Below are 14989 nucleotides of genomic sequence, written 5' to 3'. Positions count from 1 at the left end.
TTGAGAGATTTATATCTTTTGCCTTGATCATGAATTCTCTTCTCTCGACGCCATAAGAAGTGTATAGGATTGTCCCACGTGTCTATCAACGAGCCATGTGATAAATCATATCATCATTATTATACCATTTTAATATTTATTTTGAGAAAATACTATTGATTCTCTGAAAAAAAAAAAAAAAAAAAAGACTAAAAAGCATCATACTTTCTATAATACAATAAAATAATTATGTTTTTTTTTTTACCTTTTATTTTAATAAAAAAATTTAAAAAAAAAAGTAAAAATCAAGAAATAAAATTATGATCATTTCTTCAATTATTACACACGTGTTACACACAAACAAAGAAAAAAAAATCTGAATGATGAGCAAAAGAAATGCACCATTGATGTTATTACATATTTATTTTGATCCTCGCAATTGAGCCGTGCCAAAGAAAAGATTGAATCATTTTAATTACTTGACAAAAACAACAAAATAGTCATGTTAAAACTGTTGACCAGGAGAGAGTTCGGTCGACCGGGTGCTTGTTAATGTAACAAGCCTTTTTGGTTTATTTGTACATGTCATAATAGAATAATTGGCACCATATTATAGCATGTGTAATATTTAATGGCATGTAGAATATTGAATATTGTGGGGAAAAAAATTATTCAATATTTTAGCTTATAAATGTTAGCTTAAGGTCTTGCATTTGAGTTCTAACATTTTTACTACTATTATGAAATGAATTATGTTGTTTTTTTAATAGAAGTCATTGTGGTTTTTCATGAAAATCAGTGTTGGATTGGAGCCTTTGAGTTTCTAATTTTCATGATGGAATGATTTAGATTTGCAAGTGTGGATACGTTATAATTTAGCTTAACCATAATTTCAATGAATTTGGATGCAAAGGGTGTTAGTTTCTTAGAGCATTTAAAAATGTATTGTACACATCATTTTAAGCATTCTAACGTTCATCTAGAGCATAGAACAACTCAAAAAGGCTTTCTACATGCATTTTGGTGTTTCCACGCAGATGGTAATAATCTGCATGACTTACTTTATAAAGTACGTAATGCTTTCTTCCTACAAATCGTCTTCAACATAAAAGTGTTAGATCTTGGAAAAATTAGGAAGGTGCTTTATATGTCTAATGTGTACTTATTAGTAAAAGAAGGACAAAGGGCAGCTCGGTGCACAATGTAGACCACAATGGATCTTGTTTTTTTAAATTTTTTTTTAGATAGTCGCTTGTTCGTGTGTATTGGGCCTTGCTACACCCATGACAATCTTATTTTGTACATTCTTGCGTCTTGTTCATTACTTCTTTTGAGTTCCTTATTTAATGAGACACCCCTTATTTAATTTGATTTTGTAAGTCAAGGTGTGATCCCAAGAGAATTGGATATTATAAAAAATATGTGGAAGCTCAATCAATCCTCAGTATGTTTTTCACAAACAATCTAACTACTTCAATAACACCACCGTTCTCACTCGCAACTGTCTAGCATGTCAAATCCTTTCCAATCCAATTTCTAATCCATTTGTTATAAAATGTTCGGAAAAAAAAAAAAAAAACATTGTTGAGGTGGTCAAAATCCATGCTGAAGGGATGAGTTCTCTGTGTTTGTCCTCGCCCTTTAGACTTTGGACAATGCCATAAGCTACCAGAACCTTATCCAGCATTCCGACCCTGCAATAGAGACACTATATACTACTTGTCTTTCAAGTTACATGGAACCAAAGAAACACCACACATCTATGACCAAGCCTGCCTTTAAACAGTAGAAAAAAAAATGCTCGCATTTTGAAACTTTGGGCATTGAAGAATTCAAAATTGCTGGTATTCTTATATCACATACAAATTATATAAAATGATTAGAGACTTTACATCAATCAATTAAGACGTATAACAAAAGTTTAATTACATTCATAGTATGACTAATGTTGCTTACACAGTGACCGGAGTTGGCAGTGGAGGAGGGACCCAATTTTCAGTTGGCATTTCAACAAAATCCGAGAGAATTGCCCTGAACTCATCTCCAGGCATTGTTTCCTTCTCCAGAAGGACCTCCACAATCTTGTCAATTGCTTCACGATTGTTCCGTATGTGGCTCAATGCTATCTCATACGCATTGATTGATATCCTCTTCACAGCAGTATCGATGTCTTTTGCAAGCTTTTCTGACATTGAATTCCTCGCCATCATTCTCATGATGACATCGCCACTCTGAGTTGATGAGTCCATTAGTGACCATGGGCCAATCTCAGACATTCCAAATGTGGTAACCATCCGCAAGAAAAAAGATCATATTCTTTAAAGTCGAGTTTGGTTCGCTCAATGGAGTGGGATAGAAATGGCATTGAATAAAAGACCAGCATAATTTGGTTTCATTTCATTCCTATGTGCCAAACATATAGCAAGTTCAGTGAAAATTGAAGCCCCACTGAACAATGGGGTCAATAGCAGTCAGTGCTAGCATACAATCCTCAACGCTAGGTGGACTAGCTAATAAAACTTCAGAAATTTAATATGATCAAACAACTTGCTACAATGATGAAAATTAATGATAGAATGCAGTGGAAATTCTTGATGGCCACAATTACTAAATTCACTTTCCCTTCTACCACTGTCAAATATAAGTTCATTATTGGACTAACGAAATTTGCATTTGGCACAAAGATGCTAAGCACATGCACCAGATGCACCAGTGCATATATCAAATAAGAATATGCATCATCATCATTGCAACTATGATATTTGATGGCTGGAAATTACGCAAATCCAGGTTCTATTACTTAATTATAATGACTCAGCGCTGTGCATGAAGAACTGTCACCCCCCCCCCCCCCCAGAAAAAAAAGAGAGAGAGAGAGAGAGAAAGATGATTGTCACAATAACCAGGACATAAAGCATTAGCTAAGAAAAAATAAAAATAATGTATTTAAACCTTTTTTTCCTTTTTGTTTTGGTGTGGTGGGTGTAGTTGTCATTAGAAGCAAGTTGGGGCAAATGAGTTGGATAAAAATGAGATTATGTACTCACAGGCTAGAACTTAATGCATTGACAAAATGATGCCTAGACAAAAGCATCGAATGCTGCCTCACATTTTACAGATCATCAAATATTAAAAAATTTATACTTTGCATAAAATAAAACTCTAAAAGCGGACATGTCTTAGTAGGTTTTGTGCATTTAATATTGCTGCTCAGACTTTATAGAACATCAAATATTAAAAAATAAATAAAAAATTGTAATTTGCACCCAAAAAAAAAAACTCAAAAAATGGGCAAGTTTTGTGCATTTGACAATATCACACAGATGTCCCTGCCAAGAATGCATAATCCTTACCTATTACACAAATACAATTAGAGTGCCAATTTCAATTGATTGATTTTGTTCTCCAAACTCGATTTTGGACTGTCATCCAACTTTTTTTCAGGCTTCCCAAAAACCATAAAAAGATTTTAGAAAAAATAAAAAAAACCTATCTTCAACTAAATCAAACCTTCCTGGTACTATTATGCAAGTGAGCAAAATTTTTAAAAGGGCTGGACCAAGTTAAAGGAATATAATGTCCCAATTATCTACCATTGAATAATATTTGCATTATGGCATTGGATGTGCAGATAGAATATTAGAAAGGTTTAACCATCTGAATTTTCTAGAAACATTAACAGCAGAAATGTTCTCTCTTACCCACAAATAGCATGGCCAACTTCATGGTATGCCACCAGACTTTTGCTCTTCCCATCAGTCATAACTGGTCCTTCCATTCTAGCCACAATCCTATCAATTAAATCATCAATCTCTTTTGATGAGATTGTTGTCTTCCCACGACAACCAATCAATATGGCAGCCTTATTTAAGAGGTTTGCCAGATCTGCCCCACTGAAACCAGGTATTCTCATTGCTATCACATCCAAAGATACATCACCATCAAATTTCTTATTGCCACCATGATCCTTCAAGATCTCTGTTCTTCCCCGTACATCTGGAACATCAACAGTTAACTGCACCAATACATCAGATTTAATTTTTCTCAGTCAGAGCCAATATAGTAAAAGAAAAAAAAAAAAAAGATAATTACGTGCCTATCAAATCGTCCAGGCCACAATAAGGCAAAATCAAGAATATCCGCACGGTTAGTTGCTGCAATCACAACGATACCAGTGTTTCCCTCAAAACCATCCATTTAGATCAAAAGCTGGTTAAGAGTCTGCTCCCTTTCATCATTCCCTCCAATTCCAGTTCCTCTTTGCTGTCCAACAGCATCAATTTCATCAACAAACACAATGCAAGGAGCATTCTCCTTTGCCTTCATAAAAAGATCACGAACTCGAGAGGCACCAACACCAACAAACATTTCAACAAACTCAGAACCTGATATAGAAAAAAAATGGAACCCCTGCTTCCCCAGCAATTGCTTTTGCCAAAAGAGTCTTCCCAGTTCCCGGGGGACCAATAAGAAGAACGCCTTTGGGAATTTGAGCACCAACTGCAGTGAATCTCTCTGGCTTCTTCAGAAACTCCACCACCCATGAAGTCCTGCTTTGCTTCATCTACTCCAGAAACATCATCAAATGTCACACCAATGTTTGGTTCCATTTGGAACATGGCTTTGGATTGACCAAAGGCAAGGGGGAATCCAGGCCCACCAGGACCACCCATAACTTCCAGATGAGCGCCGAGACAAGAGAAACAGACCACCAATTAATATCAATGAGAAAGCAAGGTTCCTAATCAGGTTAAATAATAAAGAACTAGAGTCCTCTTGAGCATTATGTGCTGCAAAGTCAATGTTCTTCTCCCTGAACTTCTGAAGAAGCTCCTGGTTGAGTCCTGGCAGTTGCACGCGTACTCGCTGCACCCGGTTACTGAACTCAAGAGAAACACCCTCAACAATAGCAATGGTTCCACTCTCAAACAAATCTACCTTTTTCACCCTGTCCTTGTCCAAATACTCTAAAAACCTAGAATATGACATCCGTGATGAAGAAACCCCCTGCTCATCAGCAGAAGCTTTCCCAGTGCCCAATAAAGCAGGCATACCAAGTCCACATTTCCAACCAACAACTTTAGAAAGTCTCTTCTCCCTTCATATTTCTCCCGGTCCAAAGAGGCTTTTGTGAGAACTACCTTAGATGACCTACCAACTGAAATATTATATCACTCATTTCTTGTTTTCTTGATTACTTCTGTTTCTTCCAGTACTTCTTCTCCCCTCTTGCTTAATTCCTGCTTCCCCAGCTCCCCCAATCCTCAAAGCCCCAAAATCCTACTTCCTTTTCTCCATGCTCACTCCAGCAACTTATAAGTGTCAACCATCAAACTCCAATCATGCTAATACTTATGCATCAATTGAAATCAAATGTAAAGAAACACTAGATCCTATTCCTTTTGTTTCTAGAGGTTTCAAATTAACATAATACTCATAAAAGTGATTATAGTCCTACTAGGTATCAAAATCCTTATTGACACCAGTGACTAAACCCAACTCTTTACTCAGAAAATTTCTAGATTCATGTTAGACTAAAAGAATAAGAACTATGACGGCTAACTTCAAGAAGCAAGAGAAATATATGCTTTAATGGGGACAAAAAATCAGCAGAACCTGTCAGCATGAGCTGTGTGTGTGGTGTAATTTATTAGCTTGATTTTGTAATTAATCCTAGGAATCGGGTTAGTTGACCAATCTTGTGTATTAAATATAGGAATATTTAGTTTCTCTTAGAATAGGATTGTTTCCTGCTTTGTAGGATGCAATTGTGTCAATATATTGCCTCCAACTAGGAAAAAAAATAGTATGAGAATTATCCACAAACACCATTGTTTAACATGGTATCAGAGCAGTTCTAATCTCAAGAGAACTCTCTAACATGAACCAAATCTCGTATTCCAAAGCCCATACACAAAAATTACCATCAAAATTTTTTTTCCCTTTCTTCTTGCTCATCTGAAACTACATGGCGGATCCCAATCCCATTATTCCAACCATACCAAACAACCCAACACTACCAATTATTGTCCACCAAAGCAATTCTGTGTTTCCTACTAGTATCATACTGGATAAGTCCAATTTCTCATTATGGTCATCAAAATTATATTTTGGTTGATTGTTATAACTGCAAATATATGAAAGTATACTACTTTCTTAAATGACTGATTTCTTTAAAATACAAGCAATGATGACCAGATAATGCGTAACCACAGTGTTTTACATGCTTTGCTATTTAGTTCCCATTTTCACGCATTTAGAGATTCTAAATTTCATGTGTACTTTGGCCATAAATTCAAACTAATTACAAAACAGTTTTCATATGCATGAGATGCACTTCGCCCATGAATTCAAACTAATTTGTTCACACCCATGAATTCAAACTAATTCACAGAACAATACATTTTAAACCATTGAACTTGCACACATAGATGATACCTTGTACCTCCATGCTTTTCTGATACTAAAACCAGCAGTTTTGATAATGCCATATTTCAAATAACACAAAACAAATAAAACAAAGTTGTTAAGTCTAAGAAAAATTCGTCAATTCTAAGGAAACTAACATAAAGGCATCAGAATACAAAGCCTTCGCAGACAATTGAAAAAATCATGAGATGCAGAATTGGAATTATTTGGGACCTCTACTCATGACTAATTGGAACAAGGATGACTTGATCAACATTACTAACATGGGAAAAAGGAAACTTAAAGAAGTTGACCATATAATGTTAGTGGACCTTTGCAATTATTTCAGCTGTCTCCCTGAAGTCAACACATCTAGATGCATTGGATTTTGCAAGAAACTCATCAATCAATCGAATTCCAATATTATAAACCCTGCAAATGAAATAAGTGGTCCAATGCACAAGATCAAAATTATATTGCATGATTATCTAAATAATAAGGACAATAGGAGTGTGTAATTATCTAAGTAAATTTATTTAAACTTAAATGACCTGATTGGACCGCACATAAAAATATAAAAATTCAACGTAGTTTCATATATGAATAAGGCATGCATCATGAGTGCATGACATAAATGTGCAACGGCTCAAGGAAGGACAAAAACTGCATTTAATAGGTTTACATAAGTAAAAATGCACCAATGATGAATTTTTTTCCACTACAAATATATAAGATGAAATAAGTCCATAACTAGGCTAGGCAGTTTGTAACGGGCATCCATATCTTGATAGATGCAATTTAGTTATATAGACAGAAATGCAAAATTATTAGATTTCATCCAACATTTCTATTTATTTTTTAAAGAGCACAATATACCATGAGCATGCATGCATACACCACACCAATGAGAGTCACTGACCATAACAAACCAGAAACCTGTCTTTGAGCACCAATTTTCTAAATCATGAGAAAAACATAGCACTAGAAACAAAAAGACTGAAGAAGTCAGATTTTTAAACAAAATAGAAGACAAATCTCTCCCATATAGGAAAGGTTGACTATTGTCAATTCAATCCTGCTAATTCGACACACCCTTTGTGAACCAAATGTGTTATACCCCAACTTTTATTTTTTTTAAAGGAGAAGTTCATCTGAAAAAGGGGGGGGGGGGGGGGGGGAAACAACCTTTAGGACTTTACCTGCATGAAGTTGCATAGAAACCCACTAGAACTGTCCTAAAAACAGAGGCCAAGTTTTGGCTGTACACAATAAAATTTGAGACCAAGGGGGCAAGTTGTGTCCTTTATCAAGACTTTAGAGATCCTTTCAGTCCCAATTGGATCAATAGAAGAAAATTGCAATTCTTATATCCATTTTCTGTGAGATGAGAGAAGGAAAAGAATGATATTTTGAAGGGCGACAGACGCTACCATCTCATTGGCAATCTAAGGGCCTGATGATTTTCTTATCCTCTCCCAAAAGACTCGGAGAAAGGCAAAAGTGACAAATATATATGGTAATAGATATCTAAAATCAAAGACAGTTGTTATGATGTTGACCACCTTGTGTGCTTTTCAACTGCCTAACCTGTAGCAATTGGCACAACTAGGACTGAACTCGGTGGGGGGAGGGGATCCAAAACCAAATTGAATGTGGTCAGGCTTGGGCAAGGTTTAATATAACAGAGGTTCGGCTTAGGAAATTCTCAACGCACAAATTCTACACTCAGAACAAAATTCTAGAACCCGCACAATACAAACAGCACTGAAGAAGGCAAATAACAGGCAAAAGGAAAATAAGACAAAAAAAAATCAGATATTACCATTAAGCATAGAATGATAATGCGAGTCTGTTGAAAAAGACATGAATCAAAAACAGGAAAAAAAAATGATAAACAACGGTGTTTTGAATAGAGATGGTACATTTGATCAAGCTGTTTGTTGACTTCCTCGACCTCCTTCAGATCAGTAAGAAGTTGATGCACAATCGCACCGTACGTTAGGGTAAAGAGCTCAGCGTTTTGCAGGATTTCAGTTTCCGAGATCACTCACATTCACACAATGTCTAAGATCAGTTATTGGAAAATTAGGTTTTCTTACCACACGCTCGACGTTTGCGAAGATTGCATCTCCAGATCGAGGAGCCACCGGAGCCATGGACGCTTGATTTCGAATGTGAGAGAGAGAATGGGAAGAATGATCTGACGCGAGGAGCGAAAGTGAGCTGAGTGTTGAATTGAACTAACGAGGGAGAGAGAGCTGCTGAACCCTGTATTCCAACGTGATTTTTTCAAGGCTCAAGGAACTTCGGTCGCAGGGGCCGCTAAAAATCAAATTTTTATTAAATGAACTTGCGAACCATCTAATTGATCTAACGGTTAAGATCAATCCTAAGGATCATTTACTATATATACTAAATGTCTAAGCCCTAAAAGCAAGCTAAAACACACAACAAAAAAAATATATATCTCATTGCAAGACTTGAACCTTAGAACTAATTTTCTGCACTCTTTCCATCTTTATTGGGCAAATCTCTTTGGAAAATCAAAAGGGTTTCATTATCTCTTTCAACTATACCTCAATCGTCTAGTGAGGTTTGATCTTTCAAGTTTTTATTTCTCAAGAACCTCTCATCACATCTTGTGTTTTCTTGAGTATTTTTAGAAAGAGTTTTTGATCATGAGTGTGCATACACATATAAAAGTTGATTTTTGTAAAAATCATTTTGTGAGAAAGTCTTGTTAGCTTGGTTCATTGATTGTTGGATTCAAGAGTATATAAACATATATATATTGTTTATAGGGCCTTTATATTGAAAAACTTAGTTTGGTGGAAAGATTGAACTTTGAAAGAAACTTTGTGAGTTTATTGTGTTTGTATTCAAGACAAAGTTTTTTCCTTTTGCTGACTAGTTCGCTTCAAATATACTTGTGCATCTTTACAAAGTGAATCAAGAACCCTAGTTGACTCCAAAACATTTCAAATATATTTTCACTTGGGAGTTTTGATTAAATAGGGATTTGTGTGCTCAAGCATATCATACATAAAACGAGTTTATTGTTTTCATACATTCACGAGTTTCAAGTTATATCATATGTTAATTGAATTGTACTCACAAGCTTTTGTTAGAAGCATTGTTTTGAGTGTTATTTTCAGATTTCATTGTAAACACGGTTAGGGTTGTGAACCGGGTGTGAGGAGGAAGCTGTACCTCTTGTGAACGGCGGATAAGGAGGGAGTTGTACCTCTCGTAAGCAGTGGTTTGTAAGGGAAGTTCCGTCCCACTTTAAGGAGCAGGGTTTTTAGTGAATCCTTGAGTGGTTGCTCAAGGCGAGGATGTAGGCCAACTCGGCTGAACCTCGTAAAATCGCATTTGTCTTATCTCTTCCCTATACTATTTATTTCCCGCGTTATATTTAAATTGAGTATATTGCATGCATAGATAGGATTGTCACACACATACATAATTGAGCAACAAAAAGTAGTTGGTAAATTTATAAGAAGTGTGTAAAAGGAAATTAAGTGGCTTAAATTTTTTTTAATATCCAATTCACCCCCTTCTTGGGATTACACCTTAATCAACATTTGGTATCAAAGCGGGTTTACTTAAACTTGATAGTTAATTTGTAAAACAATCACATGACACACATTGGTGTAACTCCATTTGGTGAGGAACACTCATCCACTAGACCACCCATTTTCTGTGGTGTAAATTACACCTATTAGAAACGTAGGATGAGCATATATCTATTGAACGTAGATTGGAAGGTTTGGAAAATTGTGACTAAGGGAAATCACATTCCCATGAAAGTAATTGATAATATTAATGTACCTAAAACTGAAGATGAATAAACTGAAGAGGATTGGAAGTCAGTTTAAAGTAATGCCACTGCCATGAATATACTCTTCTGTGCACTAGATGTCAATGAATTTAATAGGGTAATGACATATAACTCAGCTAAAGAAATTTGGAAAAAATTAGAAGTCACATATGAAGGCACTAAAGAAGTAAAGGATAGTAGAATAGACATGCTCGCTAGTGAATATGAAGCATTTAAAATGACGGTTGATGAATCCATACAATCCATGTACACTAGATTCACACACATCATTAACTCTTTAAATGCTCTTGGAAAAACTTACCCTTCTTATGAGTTGATCAGGAAAATACTCAAGGGATTACCTCTAGTGTGGGAAGCTAAAGCTACTGTAATAGCAGAAGGAAGAAATCTCAAGGAGATGTCAGTGGACGAACTCATTAGATCACTTATCACCTATGAGCTACGAGAGGAAAAATGAACAAAGCAAAGCTAAGAAGGTCACTGCACTTAAGGCATCATCAAGCTACTCAAGTGAAGGAAGCGATTCCGAAACGGATGATGACATGACCTTGCTAACAAATAAGTTCGGAAAGTTCTTAAAGAAGAACAAAATGTTCAACAGAAAATTTCGGAACTCTAAATCGGAAAGAAGAGAGCAAAGCATGAAGAAAAAGAAGGAAGATCCACCAACATGCTACAATTTCCGAGAAGTTGGACACATCAAGCCCGAGTGCCCCAAACTCATAAAAGCTTCAAAGAAAAAGAAGAAGCCGCTGAAAGTCGACTGGGATACACATAGCACTAGCAGTTCAGAATCTGAATCCAGTAACAACAAGGTTGTCAATCTGTGTCTAATGGCACATGATGACTTTGAGGTACAATCATCTCGTTCATCATCTTCATACTACTCTAGTGAATCTGAAAATGAAAATGATATGATGTCATATGATGAACTGAAACAAGAATACCTATACACTATTAAAATGCTTGAGAAGAAAACAAAGAAAATTTCTGAGTTAAGAAGCAAAGTCAAAGAACTTTCAAATCTTGTTCAACACCAAAATGAATCCCATGCATCTTTCATAAAGGATAAAGAGTTGAAAATTGAGGAGTTAGAAAATGACTTCAAAGACAAATTTGAAATTATCTGTAAATTTATTGAAGGACAAATCAATTTTGAAAAGCTCTTAGGATCTCAAAGAAATTATCTAGAAAAAAAAGGCTCGGTTTTAATGGTAAAGAAAATATGAGGAAAAAACAACTTTACATGGGGTATTTCATAAAAGAATCAAAGTCATTTGTTCCAACTAAGAATCATTATAGATATATTACATGCTTTAAATGGAGAAGGTTGGGTCACATACAATTTAATTGTCCTTTAAAAAATAAAGATGTAAAAATTAAGAGAGTATGGAAGGTGAAAGGTCAAACTTGCACTAACCCTCCTGTACCCAAGACAATTTGGGTACCAAAGCTAGTTGTTTAATTGTGTCTTGCAAATTTGCGTAAGATCCACATCTTCAAAAGATAGATGGTATATGGATAGCGAATGCTCATGCCATATGACTGGAGACAAATCAAAATTCACATCCTTCACACTCAAGGATGAAGGGTTTGTTACTTTTGGAGATAATGCTAAGGGAAGGATCACAGGTGTCGGTAAAGTCATTAATGATTCCTCACTCATTATTGATGATGTTTTATTAGTTGAAGGTCCAAAGCACAATTTATTGAGCATAAGTCAACTATGTGATAAAGGCTACAAAGTGTCATTTGAACATGACAAGTGCTTAGTTGAACACAAAACTAATAATAAGATACTGTTCATTGCTAAGCGACATGAAAACGTATACACCACACGTTTTGATAACCTAACTTCACAAAGTGTAACATGCTTATCTGCTATGAATGAAATAAGTTGGATTTGGCATAGGAGACTAGGACACACAAACATGGATTTAATTTCAAAATTAGTTAAGAAAGAATTAGTTAAGGGACTGCCCAAGACAAAATTTGTGCAAGATAAAATTTGTGATGCATGCCAACTAGGAAAACAAGCAAAAACAAGCTTTAAGAAGAAGAAGTAAGAGATCTCCACTACTAGGCCACTTCAAATGCTGCACTTAGACTTATTTGGACCAAACCAAATTCAGAATTTAGGAGGAAAATCATAAGCTTTTGTCATAGTTGATGACTTCTCAAGATACACATGGATACTATTCTTAGGTCATAAAGATGAAGCATGTGAAAATTTTATAAATCTATGCAAGTGAGTACAAAATGAAAAGGGATACACAATTACCAAAATTTTGAAGTGATAGGGGTAGAGAGTTTAAAAATCAAGGCATGGAAGACTATTGCAACTCATTAGGAATTGCCCATAATTTTTCAGCTCCTAGAACACCACAACAAAATGGCATAGTTGAAAGAAAGAATAGATGTATACAAGAAATGGCCAGAACTATGCTTAACGAACATAGATTACCCAAATACTTCTGGGCCGAGGCAGTGAATACCGCCTGCTATGTACTAAATAGAGTTCTAATTATACCATCACTTAATAAGACTCCTTACAAGTTATGGAATGGCCATAGACCAAACATATCATATTTTCATGTTTTTGGCTATAAGTGTTTTGTGCTTAGAGACAATGAGCATTTAGGAAAATTCGATGTAAAATCTGATGAAGGTATCTTCCTAGGGTATGCCTTAGATAGTAAAGCCTATAGAGTATATAATAAACGAACATTGACGGTCATAGAATCTATTCATGTAGTGTTCGATGAGACAAATCCCTTCCTCAAAAGAATTGATGAAGATGAACTTGAATTAAACAAGGACCTAAAAGAACTATCAATTGAGAATGATTCAGAAAATAAAAATAAACTTAGAGAACCATCCATTAAAATTGAAGAAACTACAACTGAGGTAAATGCACAACCTAGAGAATGGAAATACATAAAGAATCATCCCATAGATCAAATAATAGGAGAACCATTACGTGGAGTAGCCACTTGCTCCTCTCTTAGGAACATGATTAGTCATTTTGCATTTTTATCACAAGAAGAACCTAGGAATGTGAGTGAAGCTATAGAGGATGAATCTTGGGTGCTATCCATGCAAGAGAAATTAAATCAATTTGAAAGAAATAGAGTATGGACTTTAGTTCCCAGACCAGAGGATAAGTCAATCATAGGGATCAAATGGATATATAAGAATAAGAAAGATGAAAATGGAATAGTTGTGAGAAATAAGGCTAGATTAGTAGCTCAGGGATATAACCAAGAAGAAGGTATAGATTTTGAAGAAACATTTGCCCTTGTAGCCAGGATGGAAGCCATACGAATGCTATTAGCATATGCAACTTTTAAGGATTTTAAGCTATATCAAATGGACGTCAAAAGCTCATTTTTAAATGGTTACATAAATGAAGAAGTGTGTGTAGAACAACCCCCAGGCTTCGAAAACCATAAGAATCTAGATCATGTTTATAAACTGACGAAAGCCTTGTACGGTTTAAAGCAAGTTCCTAGAGCTTGGTATGAAAGGCTAAGCGGTTTTCTATTAGAAAATGGATTTATAAGAGGAAAGATAGATACAACCCTATTCATAAAGGCTAAGAAAGATGATATTCTCCTAGTGCAAGTATATGTAGATGACATCATCTTTGGCACTACCGATAAAGAATTGTGTAATGAATTTGCCAATATAATGCAAAATGAATTTGAGTTGAGCATGATGGGTGAACTAAATTTCTTCCTAGGACTTCAGATTAAACAAGCAAATCATGGAATATTCATAAATCAATCAAAGTATATTAGAGACCTACTCAAAAAATTTAACATGGAAGACGAAAAAATACTAGGTACACCTATGAGCACTTCATTGAAATTAGATAAAGATGAACAAGGTATACCAGTAGATGTAAAACTATATCATGGAATGATAGGTAGCTTGTTATACCTGACTGCCAGTAGACCAGATATAATGTTTAGCGTATGTTTGTGCGCAAGATTTCAGCCTGCTCCAAAAGAGTCTCACTTGCTAGCTGTTAAACGTATACTTAGATATTTGATAGGAACCGTGGACATTGGGTTATGGTATCCTAAGCACACATCATTTGAGATTCTTAGTTATTTAGATGCTGATTATGCGGGTAGTAAAGTGGATAGGAAGAGCACTAATGGTACTTGTTACTTCTTAGGACACTCCTTGGTCTCTTGGTTTCCAAGAAATAAAATTCAGTCGCTCTTTCCACAACTGAAGCTGAATACATAGCGGCAAGTAGTTGTTGTGCTCAAACGCTTTACATGAAGCAACAGCTGAAGGATTTTGGATTAAGCTATGAAACAATTCCCATAAGATGTGATAATATGAGTGCAATAAATATCTCAAAGAATCCCATATTACATTCATAAACTAAGCACATAGAAATACAACATCACTTTCTTCGTGACCATGTACAAAAAAGGGATGTAAGACTTGAGTTTGTATGCACGAATGAACAATGGGCCGATATATTCACGAAACCATTTGTGGAGGATAGATTTATACAAATTAGATGTGAATTAGGTCTCATGCATAGTCGAGAGGTTGCTTAGAATCATGTTAGATGATATAATTTAGGGGGAGCAACATCTCTTACGACTTAATCACTTGGAAGTGCATATTATTAATTTTTGGTATCAACATTTGGATACATTCAAAACCTTAAGATATCTAAGGGGAGAAGAACATAAGGTTGCTTCTACTCATGCTTTATTTGTTTACAACTTTTTGTTG

General features: G+C 35.4%; 1 pseudogene; it reads right to left on the bottom strand.

Moving 5' to 3' along the window:
* Positions 1-1785: 1785 nt before the first annotated feature.
* Positions 1786-8695, bottom strand: LOC131163410 (ATP-dependent zinc metalloprotease FTSH 2, chloroplastic-like; annotated as a pseudogene).
* Positions 8696-14989: the final 6294 nt, after the last annotated feature.

Source organism: Malania oleifera, chromosome 1 (assembly GCF_029873635.1).
Source record: "Malania oleifera isolate guangnan ecotype guangnan chromosome 1, ASM2987363v1, whole genome shotgun sequence".
NCBI lineage: Eukaryota > Viridiplantae > Streptophyta > Magnoliopsida > Santalales > Ximeniaceae > Malania > Malania oleifera.
This window is presented reverse-complemented; position numbering and strand designations above follow the sequence as displayed.